Genomic DNA, 17,516 nt, shown 5'->3' with positions numbered 1-17,516 from the left:
CCGATGGAGTAATTCCGTTCGGCCGACGAAAATTTCCTAGAGTAATATGAGCAAGGATGAGATGTTCCCGTGGTGTCATTCTGGCTTAGGACAGCCCCTACTCCTTCAGCAGAGGCATCCACCTTGACTACAAACGGGCGTCTGGGATCAGGATGCCGAGGAACGAGCTCTTGAGTGCCTGAAACGCCTCTTCCGCTTCTGGAGGCCAAGCTTTAATATTAGCCCCTTTGCGTGTAAGGGCCATGAGAGGGGCTGCTAATTTGGAGAAATTCAGAATAAAACTACGGTAGTAGTTAGCAAAACCAAGGAAGTGTTGCAGCGCACGTAATCCATTAGGTTGAGGCCATTCTTGAATACATTTTAATTTGGATGGATCCATCTGAAAGCCTTGTTTAGAAATTATTATACCCCAAGAATGGTAAGGATTCTTGCTCAAAAATGCATTTTTCGAGCTTCGCATAGAGATGATTCTCTCTTAAACGTTGTAACACTAGAATGACATGTTGTCTATGCATCTGTAAATTCTGAGAGAAAATCAAAATGTCATCTAGATAGACAACACATGCATATAGCAGGTCTCTGAATATCTCATTAATGAAATGTTGAAATACAGCCGGAGCGTTAGTTAACCCAAATGGCATGACTAAATATTCATAATGTCCATCCACTCGTCATTCCACTCGACACCCTCTCGAATCCTGATGAGATTATATGCTCCTCGAAGGTCTAGTTTTGAGAATATCTTGGCTCCTTGTAGACGATCGAAAAGTTCCGCTATGAGTGGTAACTGATACCGGTCCTTGATAGTAATGGCATTAAGCCCACGGAAGTCAATGCATGGACGCAGGGTCCCATCTTTTTTCCCAACAAAGAAGAAGCCAGCCCCAGCTGGAGATTTAGAGTGCCTGATGAATCCTATCTGTAAGTTGTCCAGAATATATTCTGACATAGCACGGATTTCCAAGGCGGACAATGGATAGACCCTTCCCCGAGGCGGGGTGGTGCCAGGAATCAAATTGATGCTACAATCAAACTCTCGATGTGGAGGCAAAATGTCCGCAGCTTTTTTGGAAAAGACGTCCGAAAACTGCTTGTACTATGAAGGCAGACCCTCCAGCCGAGAAGTACAGATGAAGCTACAAGATGGGTTTGATCCGAGAATGCAAGTCCCCTGACAAGTTGATCCCCAGCGGATTAGTTTTAAAGATATCCAGTCGAACTGTGGGTTGTGTTGCTGTAACCATGGGATGCCAAGAACTATAGGGTGGATAGCTCTCTGGATGACATAGAAGGAGATGCTTTCGGAGTGGGTCGGAGAAATGTGACATTCCATCGGAACTGTGTGATGAGTTATCCTGCCCGGCTGGGGATCTCCATGAATGGAAGATATAATTAATGGCTTTGGGCATAAGCAAATGGGAATGTGTAATTGCTCTACCACATCTTGTAGAATAAAATTTCCACCAGCTCCAGAATCTACTAAGGCCAGTGTGGAGAACCGATGATCTTCAAAACCCAGGGTAACATGCAGAGTTATTGGGGGAGCCGGAGAGGTGATGCCTAGGGTTACTCCCCCAATAGAGCCTAGGCTTTGGAGTTTCCCAGACGTGTTGGACAATGGGCAATGAGATGACCTGCCTCTCCGCAGTAGAGACAAAGGCCTGCTTTGCGGCGTCTTTGTCTTTCCTCTGGAGAAAGGGGACCCCGTCCCAACTGCATAGGTTCCTCCGTAGCTCCTTCAGACTTAGGTGCGGTTTGGGATACAGGAGCTGGACGAGAGGAAGTAGCACCCATTATGTGCTTTCTCGTGCTTGATCCTTCCCGTGCTCTCTCCTGTAGTCGTCTATCGATTCGAGTTACTAAGTCCACGATAGAGTCCAAGGATTGAGGTAACTCTCGGGCTGCCATTTCGTCTTTTATTCTGGGTGACAGGCCCTCTAAAAATATGGACCGGAGACAGTTCTCCTCCCAATGGAGTTCGGATGCCAGAGTCCTGAATTCAATGGTATAATCTGCCAGCAGTCTCCCTCCTTGCCGAAGTTGTAGAAGCTTGGAACCAGCAACCACTTGTTTCCCTGGATCGTCAAACACGGCTTGAAATAATTCCCAGAATTTTGGTAGGTTTTGTAGGACTGGATCTGACCGTCGCCAGAACAGAGAAGCCCAGGCAAGAGCCTTACCTTCCAACAATGACAGGATATAGGTCGTTTTGGTAAGATCATCTGGAAACAGGGAGGCTTGAAGATGAAAGTGCATACTGCACTGGTCGAGATATCCTTGACACAAGCGAGGATCTCCAGCGTAGCGTGGAGGAGTCGGTAATGGAATCACAGTCCGGGTATTACTCTGTACCTCCAGAAGTACTGGTGGCGGAACAGCCTGAGCTGCAGCTATAGAATCCAAACGGGCATTAAGTCATTCCAAGGAAGCCGCCATAGATTCTAGTATACGTTGTTGCTCCATGACCTTCTGGGCTAATCCGGGAATGGCCTGACGGGCTGAGGCCTCTGCCGGGTTCATGGCCTTGGTATTCTGTTATGGGCTGGAGAGTGGACCCCTGTTCCGAGGTAGAGTCAGCACAGCCAAGAAGGGAGAATACCTTCGTCGGTCTCTACTGTTGGATGGTAATGCCTGCTGAAGAGGTGGAGAAGAAGGCTTCACCCTGGAAGCTCGTGATCCCCCCAGGAGGAGCCCGTAGGGACATGGCCGCTGGGACTTAGGAGACTCCCGGAAAAATGAAGATGGTCTGGATGCAAGCGCCTCCTGCAGGTCGTGGATTCCAGATGGCTGGTGCCTCCAGCTGGTTGTAAGTAGTCCGAGGAGAGAAGTCAAGGAAAATCCAAAGCCAGTCCCGGAGTCGAAGTCCAGAGAGCCGTCCAAAGCCAGTCCAGGGGTCGGAATCCAGAGAGCGGTCCAAAGCCAGTCCAGGGATTGGAGTCCAGAGAGCGGTCCAAAGCCAATCCAGGGGTCGGAGTCCAGAGAGCGGTCCAAAGCCAGGCCAGGGGTCAGAGTCCAGAAGAGTCAATCCCAACGAGGAGGGAAGAGCAGAAGCGGGACGAAGAACCAGGAGACCAGGAACAGGAACCAAGCACAAGCCTCAATACCAAGGCAAGGTCTGGGTGTCAGACCTTGCCTTAAATACAGGAACCAGAAGGTGGAGTCCCAGGGAGGAGCCATGACAATATCCGGTCATGGCTCCTTTAAATCTATTCAGCAGTTGCGCGCGCGGCTCCTAGGAGGCTGAGGGGGAGGAGCCAGACCACCGAGCCCATGCGGCCGAGAGAGGCAGTGACCGTGGCCCGTACAGACGCCAAAACAGGAACTGTCATTTGTCGCTGGAGCCACTGAAGCTCCGGGTGAGCAGTTAAAGCTGTGACCGCCGACTTGCCTCTGGTTGCGGCCCGCCACGGCCAGCAGCCATGACACCCGGCCGCGGGGCGCCGCGACTGGCGTTCTTAACAGTTTCCACGTGTTTGCGCGCATGGTATAAAATAGGCTGAATGCGCTTATATGTACGCACAATTTTGTATGAGCAAATGCTGCCTCTACCGCATAAGTCGGGGAATTTTTTAAGGGATACGCACCGAATCAATTACTAGTTTCCCCACTTCGTTCCCAGTTTGCCCAGTTGAGGGATAGGACTTCCAAACCTCCCTAGGTTATTAACCTCCCTTTTCCCCTGTGAGCCCTAACCCTTAAAATCCCAATGCCTTGCCTAGTATTTTTTGTTTTAATACTTATACACCATCCATAGCAGTGGTAAAGTTATGCGTCAGGGTACCCGGCGTTTGCTTGAGCGCGTAAATACTTATGCACACATTTCATTTTAAAGTCACGGAATGCCCATATCTCACTATTTCCTTCCCCAGGCCACACCCATGCCTCACCCCTTTTTGGGCTTTCTCACTTATGCATGTGCTAGAAGATACGTGTGTACACAGGTGGCTTTTATAATCCGCTCGGCGCACGTCGGCCAGAGATACTCACGTATCTCCTGGTTTTCATGAGTGCCAGGCTTTTAAAATTCACCTATTCGCTTTTTGGAATAAACAACTCTAAATACCTTCAAATGCGGTAAGCTTGGTTAATAAACACTATGTAAATATATAATTCCTAGCATGCTGTAGCTACATCATTTTCAGTATTTCTGCCTTTAGCTGTTACTAGCTAGGCCTAAAAGCACAGTCTCAATCCTATGACAGAAGTTAGCATAATCTAACTAAGGATTTCAAGCTGGAAATCCTGAAATTTACTGCACTGTGTACATCACCTTGAGTCTTCAAAAAGTGGGGTGGTTTATAAATATAAATATTTGCTTTTATGGCTTCTGCTGCACACTGAGATTCTTTTGCTGAATGTGGAACTCAGCATTGTGTACCTAGGGTAAGGATTTTTTCTCCCTGTGTATCACTTTGCATTTGTCCACATTAAATTTCATCTGCCATTTAGTTGACTAATACCTTAGTCTCAGAAGTTTTTCCTGCATCTCTTCACAATCCATTCATGTCTTAATGACTTTGAATAATTTTGATCAACTTACTCATTGCTCCCTTTTCCAGATCATTTATAAATAAGTTAAACAGCATAGCATCCATTACATACTGGGCACTCCACTATTTACCTTTCTCCACTGAGAAAACTGACAAGTCCTATTCTCTGTTTCTTATTTTTTTAGCAATTGGCAATCTACAATAGGACTTTGACTCCTATCCCATGACTTTCAAATTTCCTGAGAAGTCTTTCATGAAGGACTTTGTCAAATGGCTTCTGAAAATCCACCCTTATTGACATGGTTATTTACGTACTTTAGCCTTTAGGTCTGTAACAAACACTCTGCATCCATACAAACTACCCCAACAATCGGGCTGATGCTATATTGTGTGCTGGCTGCAGCGCACGAACCCACAATTGGACGCGCGTTTTGGATGTGTGTCCATATCCCCAACATAAAACGAGGGTTAGCGCGTCCAAAATGCGCATCCTATCATTTGCCTAGGAAATAGCGCTCATCACATACAAATGCATGTTGATGAGGCTATTATCGATTCCCCCACCATGCAAAAAAAAAAAAAAAGTGGGCCTCTGGCACACATTTTTACTCTAAAAAAATTAACGCCAGCTCTGGCCCGAGGACCCTGGACCCTTGGCCCGAGGTGTGAGTTGTAACAGCCCATGGGGAGGAGCCCCACAGGCCCGTACCGTCAGGAGGTGAGGTACCTGCACAGTGGGGAGTTCTGGGCACAGTGATGGAGAGACCCCTAGGGACCAGGAGGTAAGCCCCGTAGGGTGACAGGCAGTTGGTAGTTCCTGGAGTGAGACCCTGAAGAGAGAGGTGCTAGGCGAACCACGGAGCAGTAGGCATGGGAATAGCCGTGCAGAAGGTTCTTCAGGTCAATAGCCCCGAGGGACGGAGCCACAGCATAGTGGGCGTTAGAGTAGGAGGTGCAGGCCAACCCACGAGGCAGGGAAGCCCGGTCCCGATCTCAGCTGCTGACGTAGGCAGGAACCCAGAGAGCGGAGGAATGCTGGCAGTATAGTAGAGAGGCAGACCCGAGCAGCAGGATAGCTGACAGTCGTTGAATAGGCAGGAGCACAGCCCCGTGGAGCGGGGAGGATCTATGTAGCCTCTTGAGTAGTAAGCATGGCCCGAGGAGTGAGAGAATGCAGACAGTCTTGCCAGAACATGGGCGCAACCCCGAGAAGCAGGGAAGGCTAGCCAAGGAACTCACAGGTTGCCGCAGTGTTCCAAGGGAGACCCGAGTAGCAGGAGCCAATGCAGAGTAGGACCCAGGAGGTGCAGAGCCAGCCCGAGGTAGGCCAGTGGAGCAAGTCCCCGTAGGAGCGCACACTGACCCCCGAGGAGCGGGTGCCAGACAGGGTCCAGGAGCAAGGCATGTAGCAATGTCTCAGGAGCACAAGGCAGGAGTTGTGGACTCGTACGGAACTTGTTGCCAAGTCAGGTAGCTGGGGGCGAAGGTGGAGCTTAAGTACAGGAGTCTGATGACATCATCAATCACGGACGCCCCCGAGGCTCCCGCTGAAGAGGTTTCAAAGGAGGGGCCTGTGACGTGCGCGTGCACCTAGGAAGGCCCGACATTGTAGTAGGAAGTAGTGGCATCCATGCCGCCGTGAGGAGTCCCGAGGAACGTGGCAGTGTAGGCAGGCCCGCACTGTGAGCAGACCCGGGGAGGGCAGGAGAGCGGTGCAAGAAGTGAGTACTTGCAGTTGCAGCTGCCTGCAACTGACAGGCATAGCAAAAGTGTACAGAAAAGCAGAAAATACCTCATTTCAGTACTTCCTCCAACTTAATATTGTAGTGATATTAAATCGGAGGGAAAAAAAAGCTAGAAATGTCCCCTCAAAAAAAAAAAAAAAAAAATGTGTGCCGGTGTCAGTTTAGGAAAGCAAATGCTCAATTAATGAGCATCCATTTTCCTAACCTGCAGCTGTGCACACTTTAAAAAAAAAAAAAAAATTTTGGGTGGGGGGGGGGAGATTACTAGCTTTTTTTTTTCCTCCGGGTGCTCTAAAATTGAGCATCCATTTTCCTAAGTGGCTGACAGCCAACTCTCCCGGGTGCTCAATGCTGAGGAGGCACTAGGGGCGTGCAATTTCCCCTAGTGCCTCCTTTTTACCACGGCAGTCTATTTGCATGCAGCATTAGGCAACCCAGAGAGGTGGATCAGGGCACATTAAAGGAGCGGGTGCTCAATCATGAGCGCCCCTTTAATGCGTGTCGATATTGCATCAGCCCAAATGACTGCAGAGGAGAACCTGGACATGTCCCTTACTATTCACCATACAAAGTGGAATATTTGCATTCTCTATCATCTTATTAGCAGTTATACACTGATTCCACTACCAGGCCAGTTGTGAAGTAATACAAAATTTTGCAAAATACCCCCCCAAACCACTCAGCAACTATATATGGCAAACCTACCATACCACAAAAACACAAAGACTCAAACAGCAATAAACCTACACTCCATACCTTCTATTGGGAAGTACAGATTGGAAAACAAAACAAGCCAGTCTGCTATAGACCCAGAAACTGTAGGCTAGCAGAATACTTCACCTTGGTCACACACGCATAACACCTTGGTCACACACACACACACACACACACACACACACACACACAGATTCTCATGAAATATAGAATACATGTCCAATTAGCTAAAGAGACGTGGGTGCAAAAATTGAAATGGAAACGTCACGAAACCAGACTTGGCTTTTAATGGAACACTGGAGACAGAAAAATGAATTTCATTCTGTACTGTGCAAAACCCAAAGCTATAACAGATGCACATTTCCCAAAGCTGACAGAGAAAATAAAAGAGTTGCTGAAAAGAATGGGCAGTAAAAAAAAACCTCTGTATAATCCTTGAGGATACAGAAGAATCAGAAACTATAGCAAAGTATTTTGTACCTTGCCATCAGGCCAGAAATGTAATATGAGCAGAAACGATACCGAATATTAGTAGAGTCTTGTATTTGTTTTTGTGTACTTTGTCATTCTTTCTTTTTACTAATTTATGCATTAGTATAAATTTAACAACAGGTACAAATGAGCATGTATGACATCATCAAAATCGATCCCTTCCTTTCTGAACACACTAGAAAAACTCTTAAGAATGCTCTCATCACTTTCTGCTTAGACTTCAGCAAACCATTCCTAACAGGTCTTCCACTGAATCATCTATCCCTACTACAATATAAAAAATTCAGCTATTTGACTTATCTTCCTCCAGTGTTAGAACCATGGAGCCTCTTCTCAAATGACTACATTGGCCCCTCAGTGGCTTCCACATAGAGCTCAAAATTAAATTCACCTGTAATTGAGTTCACTCTATAGCTCCTCATTATCACTCGTGTTATCTCCTACAACCCTCCCCATGACCTCCATTCATCAAGCAAGCTGGTCTTATCTGTACCCTTTTCCTCCACCACAACACTCAATGCTGCGCTTTCCACCTTTCCGTATCACAAGCCTGGAGCGGCCTTCCTGAGTTTCAGCATCACAGGGCTTCCATGGTCACATTCAAATCCCACCTAAAAACCCACTTTTTTATTTTATTTTATTTATTTATTTAAAGTCTCTTCTATACCGGTAGCCGTTGACACATCGCATCGGTTTACATCAGAACAATTTATGGCTGCTTTTTAAATCTGAGAGCCTGGCTTTCCCTGATTATAATCTTGTCAAACATAATAAACTTCCTAAGGTTCTCATTTCTCTTGTCTGTGTCTTGACTAGATTGCAAGCTCCACCAAGAAGGGACTGTCTCTTAGAGATGTGAATCAGAACCGGAATCAGTTCGGATTCCGGTTCCAATTCACATGTGGGTTTTTTTCCTTCGAGCCCGATTGCGGTTTTGTTTATCGGCTTCGCCCCAGCTGATAAACAAAAAACCCACCCCGACCCTTTAAAGCTAACCCCTTAGCTTCCCCCACCCTCCCGACCCCCCAAAAAACTTTACAGATACCTGGTGGTCCAGTGGGGGTCCCGGGAGTGATCTCCCGCTCCGGGCCGTCCTCCCGCTCCCGGGCCATCGGCTGCCACTAATCAAAATGGCGCCGATGGCCCTTTGCCCTTACCATGTGACAGGGTATCCGTGCCATTGGCCGGATCCTGCCACATGGTAGGAGCACTGGATGGCCGGCGCCATCTTGTGCTCCTCCATGTGACAGGGGCTGACCAATGGCACCGGTAGCCCCTGTGACATAGTAAGGGCAAAGGCTATCGGTGCCATTTTGAATACTGGCAGCCGATGGTCCGAGTGCAAGAGGTCGCTCCCGGACCCCCGCTGGACTTTTGGCAAGTCTTGTGGGGGTCAGGAGGGTCTCCCAAGACTTGCCAAAAGCTGCTGGTGGTCCAGCAGGGGTCCGAGTGTGACCTCCTGCACTCGGACCGTTTGCTGCCAGTATTCAAAATGGCGCCGATAGCCTATGTCACAGGGGCTACCGGTGCCATTGGTCAGCCCCTGTCACATGGTAGGAGCACATGATGGCGCCGGCCATCCAGTGCTCCTACCATGTGACAGGATCCGGCCAATGGCACGGATAACCTGTCACATGGTAAGGGCACAGGGCCATCGGTGCCAAGGAATCTGTCTGCCAGAATGTCCGCTTGGGTTTCAAAATCCTTAACCGTGGAACAAATGCGTTTTGCTCTAAAGTATTGGCTGACTGGGAGACCCATTTTGAAGCTGTGTGAATGATGGCTACTGAACTTGAGTAGGTTGTTACGATCCGTAGATTTACGGAATATGGTTGTGTATATTCTACCTTGTTCAATTCTAATGGAAACATCAAGAAATGATATGGCAGATTTTGAAACCTGTGACGTAAACTGAAGGTTTTGATCTACTGTATTAATCCATTGAAAAAATGCATCTAACTGGGACTGTGATCCATCCCAGATGAAAAAGATATCGTTGATGAAACGATACCAACATTTAATATGCTGCCACCAGATGGAAGTGTATATATGAGTGTTCTCAAAGTGAGTTACGTAAAGGTTTGCAACCGAGGGTGCCAAGGGCGACCCCATGGGTATACCGTGGACCTGATGGTAACAATTCTCACCTAGCCAGAAGCAATTATTATAGAATACTGTCTCTGCAAGGTCAAGTAACAAACTTGTGTTGATTCTTTCAAGTGGAAGGCGCTGGCTCAGAGTTGTTTTCAGGATCTCCAAAGCCCTGTTTTGGGGAATATTGGTATATAATGAATTTATATCCATAGTGATCATAATAACGGATTCCCATTGTATTTGAATGGTTTCCAAATTCCTCAGAAAGTGAGCAGTGTCTTTGATGAATGACGCCGATTTTTCCACGAAAGGTTGCAGAAACGTATCTATAAAATTTGCCACGGGTTCAAGTACAGACCCATTTTGGGACACTATGGGTCTGATGGGAGGAGATGACAGGCTTTTGTGAATTTTGGGCAATGAGTAAATCACTGGTTTCCTAGGAAAGGGAACCATGAGATATGATTTTTCTTTACTCGTAAGCCTGACATTATGTTCTACTATTTCCTGAACTTTAGACTTGATGATGTCTGTGGGATCTCCCATAACTGGTTGATAGTATTTGATGTCATTCAAATGAACCTGAAGGGCTTCTAAATACTTAGTTCGGTCCTGTATAACCACTGCGCCCCCTTTATCGGCTGGTTTAATGACAATATCTGTCATTTTCTTCAAACTCTGTAATGCTTCCTGTTGTGCTGGTGGTAAGTTATACTTGCTTCTGTGTGATGTCGCTTCAAAGTCTGCCAAGTCTTTCAATACTAGGGCCTGAAACGTTTGTATATGGGGATCAACAGAACCTGGAGGGATCCAACTGGATTTAGGTTTGACCACTGACGGGTCAGCCTCCATAACCATCTTATCTGTAAAAAATAATCTCAAATTCAATTTGCGGACAAAGCGTTGTATTGTAACGCGACCCCCGCTGGACTTTTGGCAAGTCTTGTGGGGGTCAGGAGGGTCTCCCAAGACTTGCCAAAAGCTGCTGGTGGTCCAGCAGGGGTCCGAGTGTGACCTCCTGCACTTGGACCGTTGGCTGCCAGTATTCAAAATGGCGCCGATAGCCTATGTCACAGGGGCTACCGGTGCCATTGGTCAGCCCCTGTCACATGGTAGGAGCACAAGATGGCGCCGACCATCCAGTGCTCCTACCATGTGACAGGATCCGGCCAATGGCACGGATAACCTGTCACATGGTAAGGGCACAGGGCCATCAGTGCCATTTTGATTAGTGGCAGCCGAAGGTCCAAGAGCGGGAGATCATTTCCCGCGCCCCCACTGGACCACCAGGTAATTTTAAAATGGTTTTGGGGGGGTTTGGGAGGGTGGGGAAGCAAAGAGGTCATTTTTAAAGGGTCGATGGGTTTTTTTTTAATCGGGCCATCGGCACCATTTTTATTAGTGGCAGCCAAAATGGCGCCGATGGCTTGAGAGCAGGAGATCGGTCCCGGGGCTTCCACTGGACCACCAGGTACTCGTAAAAAGTTTTTTGGGGGGGGGGTTCGGGAGGATGGGGGAAGGTAAGGGTTTAGTTTTAAAGGGTCGGGGTGTATTTAGGGGTTTAGCGGTTTTCCCGCCCTCCCCCCAAATAACTCCCGTTAGTGGACACTAACCCATTAATGATTTTTCATGATAAATCGGGGGAATTTCTATTGTATTGCGCACTCTAATGATTTTTGAAGATTTAAAAAATATCGGACGATTTTTTTAAATCGTCAAAAAACGATTCACATCCCTACTGTCTCTTATGTATTTGTATAGCATTGTGTGCATCTAGTAGCACTATAGAAAGGGTAATAACAGTAGTTATAGTAATACAGAAAGACCGATGACGGAGATGGAGAGCATGAGTATGGGCACATGAGAAATGGAATTTATAAGTGAACAAGATACAAAGAAACAGATGAAGAAAAGAATGCCTTCACATGCAGTATTCTATCTATGGTACACAACTATGCAACCAAGAACTCTGGAGTTTCATAAGACAAGACTTTATAACTTAAAGTGACAGCTAGTCAACAAACTCACATACTTCAAAAGCTTCAACTTTTCAGCACTGAATACACAATCAGGTAAGTTGGGGTCAGTGAAAAAAAAAAGTAGGAGCTGGAAGGAGGGAGAGAGGAGAGAGAAAGAGGTGCTGATGGATGAGGACACATGGGAGAGAGGGGATTATGTGTGAATGTGTGTGGGGTAAGAATAAGTGTGACAGATGGATGTGCCTGTCAGAGACGGTGAACTGTGTGTATGTGTGTTTGCATGTGTGGCAGATAGACATGGCTGTAAGAGTCAAATGAGGGGTTTGTCAGATGGCATGGATTCATGTGACTTACTGTTAATAATGCAGTATAGCTAGGATGATCCTATAGCTCACTGTCAAGTAGGACAAGTTGAGCCAGTCCTAACTTTACCCTATTGCATGCAGGGAGATGTAGTTTTGATTTTCTTAGAGAACTCAGAACTATATCTCCTGGCATGTGGCACAACTAGAACTGGCTGTGCTTATACCCTAGGGCATGGAGCTATATACTCACTTTAAGTATAGCACAAATATTATGACACAAGACTGCAAGACTTTTGTTCATAAGTTATTTTATCTTTCCCAGTTATTGGTGTTAAACAGTGTGTATTTAAGTGGATGAACCTAAATATAATTTGTTTTGGCTTTATTTTGTATTTTGATTTTGAATTTCCAACAAAAGTTTACCGAAACAGAGCTCTCAGGTTACAAGATGTGTGTCATGCTCATGTCACTAGTTTTGTTTGTTAATATTTACTGGGGGGCTTGGGTATTCTCGTTATTTTGCAGATTTGGGGTACCTACGGTGCTTCTACAAACTTGTAGTACTGCATGATTTAAATACATATTTTGGGTATATTCATACTGCACTGGGATATCTTTAAATCACAAATCTTGAGAACAAACAGACACAGAAGCAGTTTATATTCCTTGAAAGCAGAGATTTATAGCTTTCAAATAATATAGAAGAAATCTTTCTGTGATAAATGAGCCTTGAGAAATATTCTCTTAAAAATGCAAAATCAGAGGATCTGTTTACTAAATTGTGACTAACAGTAATGCGCGTTAAACATGTGCTATTTGCTGCAGCTTCCCTACTTGGCAATGAGGCCTAAGCACTAATAACGTGTGATAACACGCTCCACTGCACATCACAGGTTAGTAAATAGACTCCAGAGTTCATATGCTAGAGATACAGTCACTGCCTTTCACCCAACCTTCAGATTCAAATATCCAAATAAAATTGCCTGAATAAGGGGCTGAACATACCAAAATTTGCTAGTCTAAATGGCTTTTGAATATTGACCTCTAGATGCATAAATGTTTAACGCTGTTAGCAGCAGGTTTACTAAATTCTAGGGATTATTTTTCTATTTGATGTTAATAAATGTCCTAAGTAGATAAAATATCATTGATTTGTTTTGGTTTTTTTACCAGAACTAAGGGCCCAATTCAGCAAAAACTTTTCCCATTGACAAAGAATGGAAGAAAAGCTTTCATGAGTCAGGCCCTTAGACCAATTAACAGGGCCGGTGCAAGGGGATTTGGCGCCCTAGGCGAACCTTCTCCCTTGTGCCCCCCCCTCCCGGTCGTGCTGCCACCCCCTGGTCTCAGCCCTGACTCCTACCTCATTCTCGATCACACCCGCTGACTGTGTGGTTTTCTGGGTCGCGAGTGTTATGGTTTTGAGGTGTTGGAGTGGATTCTTGGGTTCTGCGGTGATGGCCACTCCCACAGGGAGGAGCCCCGTGAGGAACCGCAGTACTAGGCTAGACTCTATACACCCAGACACAGAGAATTTGTATGTATTGATACAGCTTGGTGGTACCGCCCAGGGAGTGGCAGCAGTGAGGTAACTCAGTAGAAGTAGTCCAGAGGTCCTCAGCAGAGGAGACCAGTCCCACACTCGAGTAGATGGTAGGCAGCACAGGGTAGTAGAAGAGAGTCCCGGATGCAGACTCTGAGCGCTGAAGCTGAAGGTGAGACAGACTGATAAGGTTAGTTACTCACTGAAGTAGATAGCTGTATTGATGAAGATCCTGGCAGGCAGAAGTAGATCAGTAAGGCACCAGAGTAGAAAGAGCAGGCCCTCGAGGAGCGAGTACCCGAAATCCCAGTTAAGCACCTGTAAGAGAGCATAAGGGCCCCCGAGGAGTGGGTACCCAGGTTAGCGATGAAATACCCTGAAGGGCAGAAAGAGAGCTTCCCGTGGCAGCTAGGAAGCGGCAGAGCAGCTTAGACTGGAGGCATTCCAATCCTTGCTAACTCAGTTAGTTAGCAAACAAAGGGCAGGCTAAATACCAGGATGTCGTGACGTCACTCAGAGGGGACGCCCCTGAGGTTCCCGCCATGACGTGGATAAGGACATGGGTGGTGTGCGCGCGTGCACCCTATAATGCCCTCAGGAAAATCATGGCAAACATGTCGTCATTGCCGTTCTGGGGACACCGGAGAGAGTGGCATGAAGACGCGGCAGCAGCCATTTCCCAAGGCTTGAGGAGGGCGAGAAGGAAGAAAGGTGAAGAACAGAGGTCAAAGCCGTCTGAGACCGACGGACACAACAGTACCCCCCTTCAAAGGGCCCCCTTCAGACCCTTTACCTGGCCTTGGATTTTGAGGATGCGATCAATGAAATTGACAAAGCATCTCTTTGTCCATGATATTAGCCAATGGTTCCCAAGATTTTTCTTCTGGTCCGTATCCCTCCCATGACAGGAGATATTCCCAAACTCTGCCTCTCTTTCTTACATCAAGGATGGCATCAACCTTGTATTCGATGTCTTTTTCTGCATCAACAGGAATAGGTTCAGGTGTCTTGGTGGAAACCTCTCTTAGAACAAGCGTTTCAGCAGCGAAACATGGAATGCATTATGAATCTTCATAACTGGAGGAAGTTTCAGACTGTAGGTGAGTGAGCTCAATCATCGGAGAATAAGGAAGGGTCCAACAAAGCGTGGAGCAAATCGAGCAGATGGAAGCTTGAGCCTCAGATATTTGGTAGACAACCAGACTTTATCACCAGGCTGAAATTCAGGAGCCTTGCTTCGGTGAGCATCATAGCCTTTCTTTGCTCTTTGTCCTGCTTTTTGGAGCATCTCTTTAGTCTCTTTCCCGAGCTGCTGTATATCTTTGGCAGTAGATTGAGCTGCCGGGGATGACACAGAAAGAGGAAGTGGTAAAGGTGGTAGTGGTTGTCGTCCGTAGACCACTTCAAAAGGTGTAGATCCAGTAGATGATGCTGGATGCGAATTGATGGTGAATTCAGCCCAGGGTAACAGTTCAGCCCAGTCATTCTGTCATGAAACAACATAAGCGTGGAGGAACTGTTTGAGGGTTCTATTCATTCTTTCAGTTTGGCCATTCGACTGAGGATGGTACGCAGAGGTGAAGTCAAGTGTGATGTAGAATTTCTTACACAAGGCTTTCCAGAACTTAGCTGTAAATTGAGCTCCTCTGTCAGAAACAATGTGTTTAGGCATGCGATGTAGGTGAAAGATGTGACTGATGAATAGCTTAGCAAGTTCCATGGCTTAAGGCAAGCCAGGGAGAGCCACGAAGTGAGCCATCTTCGAGAATTGATCCACTGTAACCCAAATGGTATTGTTACCTCCAGAAAGTGGCAAGTCCACCACAAAATCTGTTGTGATGTGGGCCCAGGGCTCTCTGGTGCTGGCAAGGTTAAATCAGGTCCCAAGAATGTCCAGGTGGAAGTTTCTGTCTGGCACAATTGGAACAGGAAGCTACATACGCAAGAGTGTCTTCCTTCATGGTGGGCCACCAATAGTACTTCTGTAGCTTAGCCAATGTTCTCCGTTGACAGGGGTGTCCGGCCAGTTTCGAATCGTGAGCCCACATTAGCAATTTCTTTCTTAGAATGCAGGGTACATTGGTCTTGCCCAGGAGTACTGGATGTGTAGCTGTGAGAATAACTCTCTTCAGGTCAATGATATGTTGGGGTTCATCAGGTATGTCATCTGAGAGAAAAGAGCGAGATAATGTGTCTGCTCTGACATTCTTGTCACCAGGGTGATATTTCAGCACAAAGTCAAATCTGTTGAAGAACAGAGACCACCTCGCCTGTCTATGGTTGAGGCATTGAGCATGGAGGTACTCCAGATTTTTGTGATCAGTGTAAACAGTGATCTGATGTTGTGCACCTTCAAGCCAGGGTCGCCATTCTTCAAATGCCATTTTTATTGCCAACAGTTCTTTATCCCCAGTGCCGTAGTTCTTCCCCGCTGGTGAGAAGCATCGGGAAAAGAAAGAACAGGGGTGCAAGATCTTAGCATCACTGGTCCGGCTTAGCACAGCCCCCATGCCTAGATCAGAGGCATCAACTTCCACAATGAAGGGTCGTGTAGGGTCCGGATGGCAGAGACATGGTTTGCTTGAAAAGGTGTTTTTTAACTTCTGAAATGCTGTCACAGCCTCCGTAGACCAAGTGGCAATGTTGGCTCCCTTCTTAGTCATCACTGTTAATGGAACAGTCTATGAAGAATAATTTTTGATGAAGGTCCTGTAGTAGTTGGTAAATCCCAAAAATAATCTTAAAGCTTTTAAGCCAGTGGGTTGAGTCCATTTTTGAATACTCTCAAGCTTCTGAGGGTCCATTTGGAAACCTTTGTTTGAGACAATGTACCCTAAGAAAGGCATGGATTCTTTGTGGAATTTGCATTTAGACAACTTAGCATACAAGCGGTTCTCGCGCAGTCTCTGCAGAACTCTTTTGACATCTTCCTGATGGGATTGCAAGTCCTGGGAAAATATCAAGAAGTCGTCTAAGTAGACAATGACACATTGGTAGAGTAGATCATGCAGAATATTGTTCATCATGTTTTGGAAGACAGCCGGGGCGTTGCACAAGTCGAAGGGCATCACCAGTGTCCATCCCGGGTATTAAAAGCCATCTTCCATTCATCGCCAGAGCAGATGCAAACTAAATTATAAGCTCCTTTGAGGTCAAGCTTGGAGAATATCTTGGCTCCCTGTAACCTGTCGAATAGCTCCGAGATGAGTGGTAAGGTAAGGTCCTTTATGGTGATCTCATTCAGACCTCTGTAGTCAATGCATGGACGTACTGTTTCATCCTTCTTCCCCATGAAGAAAAAGCCTGCACCAGCAGGAGACTTGGAGGGTCTTATGAAGCTTTTCTTTAGATTCTCCTGGATGTACTCTGACATCGCTTTATTCTCTACTTTGGAGAGGGGGTAGACCCTTCCTTTGGGTGGTTCCGTATTTGGCTTCAAATTAATTGCGCAGTCGTATGATCTGTGAGGAGACAACACATCAGCAGCTTCTTTTGAGAATACATCTTAGTAAGATGCATATTGAGGCGGCAACCCAGGCAACAACGGGATAGTTGGCATACATGGTATTGGAGAGACTGCCATCAAGCATTTGCCATGACAATCTGGACCCCAACGTGAAAGCTCCAAAGTGGCCCAGTTGAATTGTGGCATATGTTTCTGCAGTCATGGTAGCCCAAGTACCAAAGGGTGCATGGCCTTCTCTACCACAAAGAAGGAAATAGTCTCTGTATGTAGAGCACTGGTACGTAAGCTCACTAGTTCTGTAAGCATGATTACTTTGCCTGGTAAGGGCTCTCCATGAATAGAGGACAAAAGTAAAGGAGACGTCATGGTAGTGGTGGGGATCCACAAATGTTCCACTAGACGTTTCAAAATGAAATTCCCCCCTGCTCCAGAGTCCACTAAGGCAAGGGTCTGGTATTCTAGAGGCCCACAGATTAAGGATACTGGAAGACAGAGTGGAGGAGAGGGTGCAGTTAGAACTAAGAAGAGTCCTCCCACAGGACTTAGGTCTGCCAGTTTCCCGGACATATAGGCCATGTTTGAACAGCATTATCAGCTTGTCCACAATACATGCATAGTCCCAACCTACTTCGTGTTCGTCTCTCTTTAGAAGTCAAATGACTGTGGCCCAATTGCATTGTTCTTCTTC

General features: G+C 46.5%; 1 protein-coding gene across 1 annotated transcript in view; it reads right to left on the bottom strand.

Moving 5' to 3' along the window:
* The window catches only part of ALPK2 (alpha kinase 2), a 311,543-nt gene that overhangs the window by 92,300 nt on the left and 201,727 nt on the right, over positions 1 to 17,516 (bottom strand). The window lies entirely within an intron of this gene.

The sequence above is a fragment of the Rhinatrema bivittatum genome, chromosome 1 (assembly GCF_901001135.1).
Source record: "Rhinatrema bivittatum chromosome 1, aRhiBiv1.1, whole genome shotgun sequence".
NCBI lineage: Eukaryota > Metazoa > Chordata > Amphibia > Gymnophiona > Rhinatrematidae > Rhinatrema > Rhinatrema bivittatum.
This window is presented reverse-complemented; position numbering and strand designations above follow the sequence as displayed.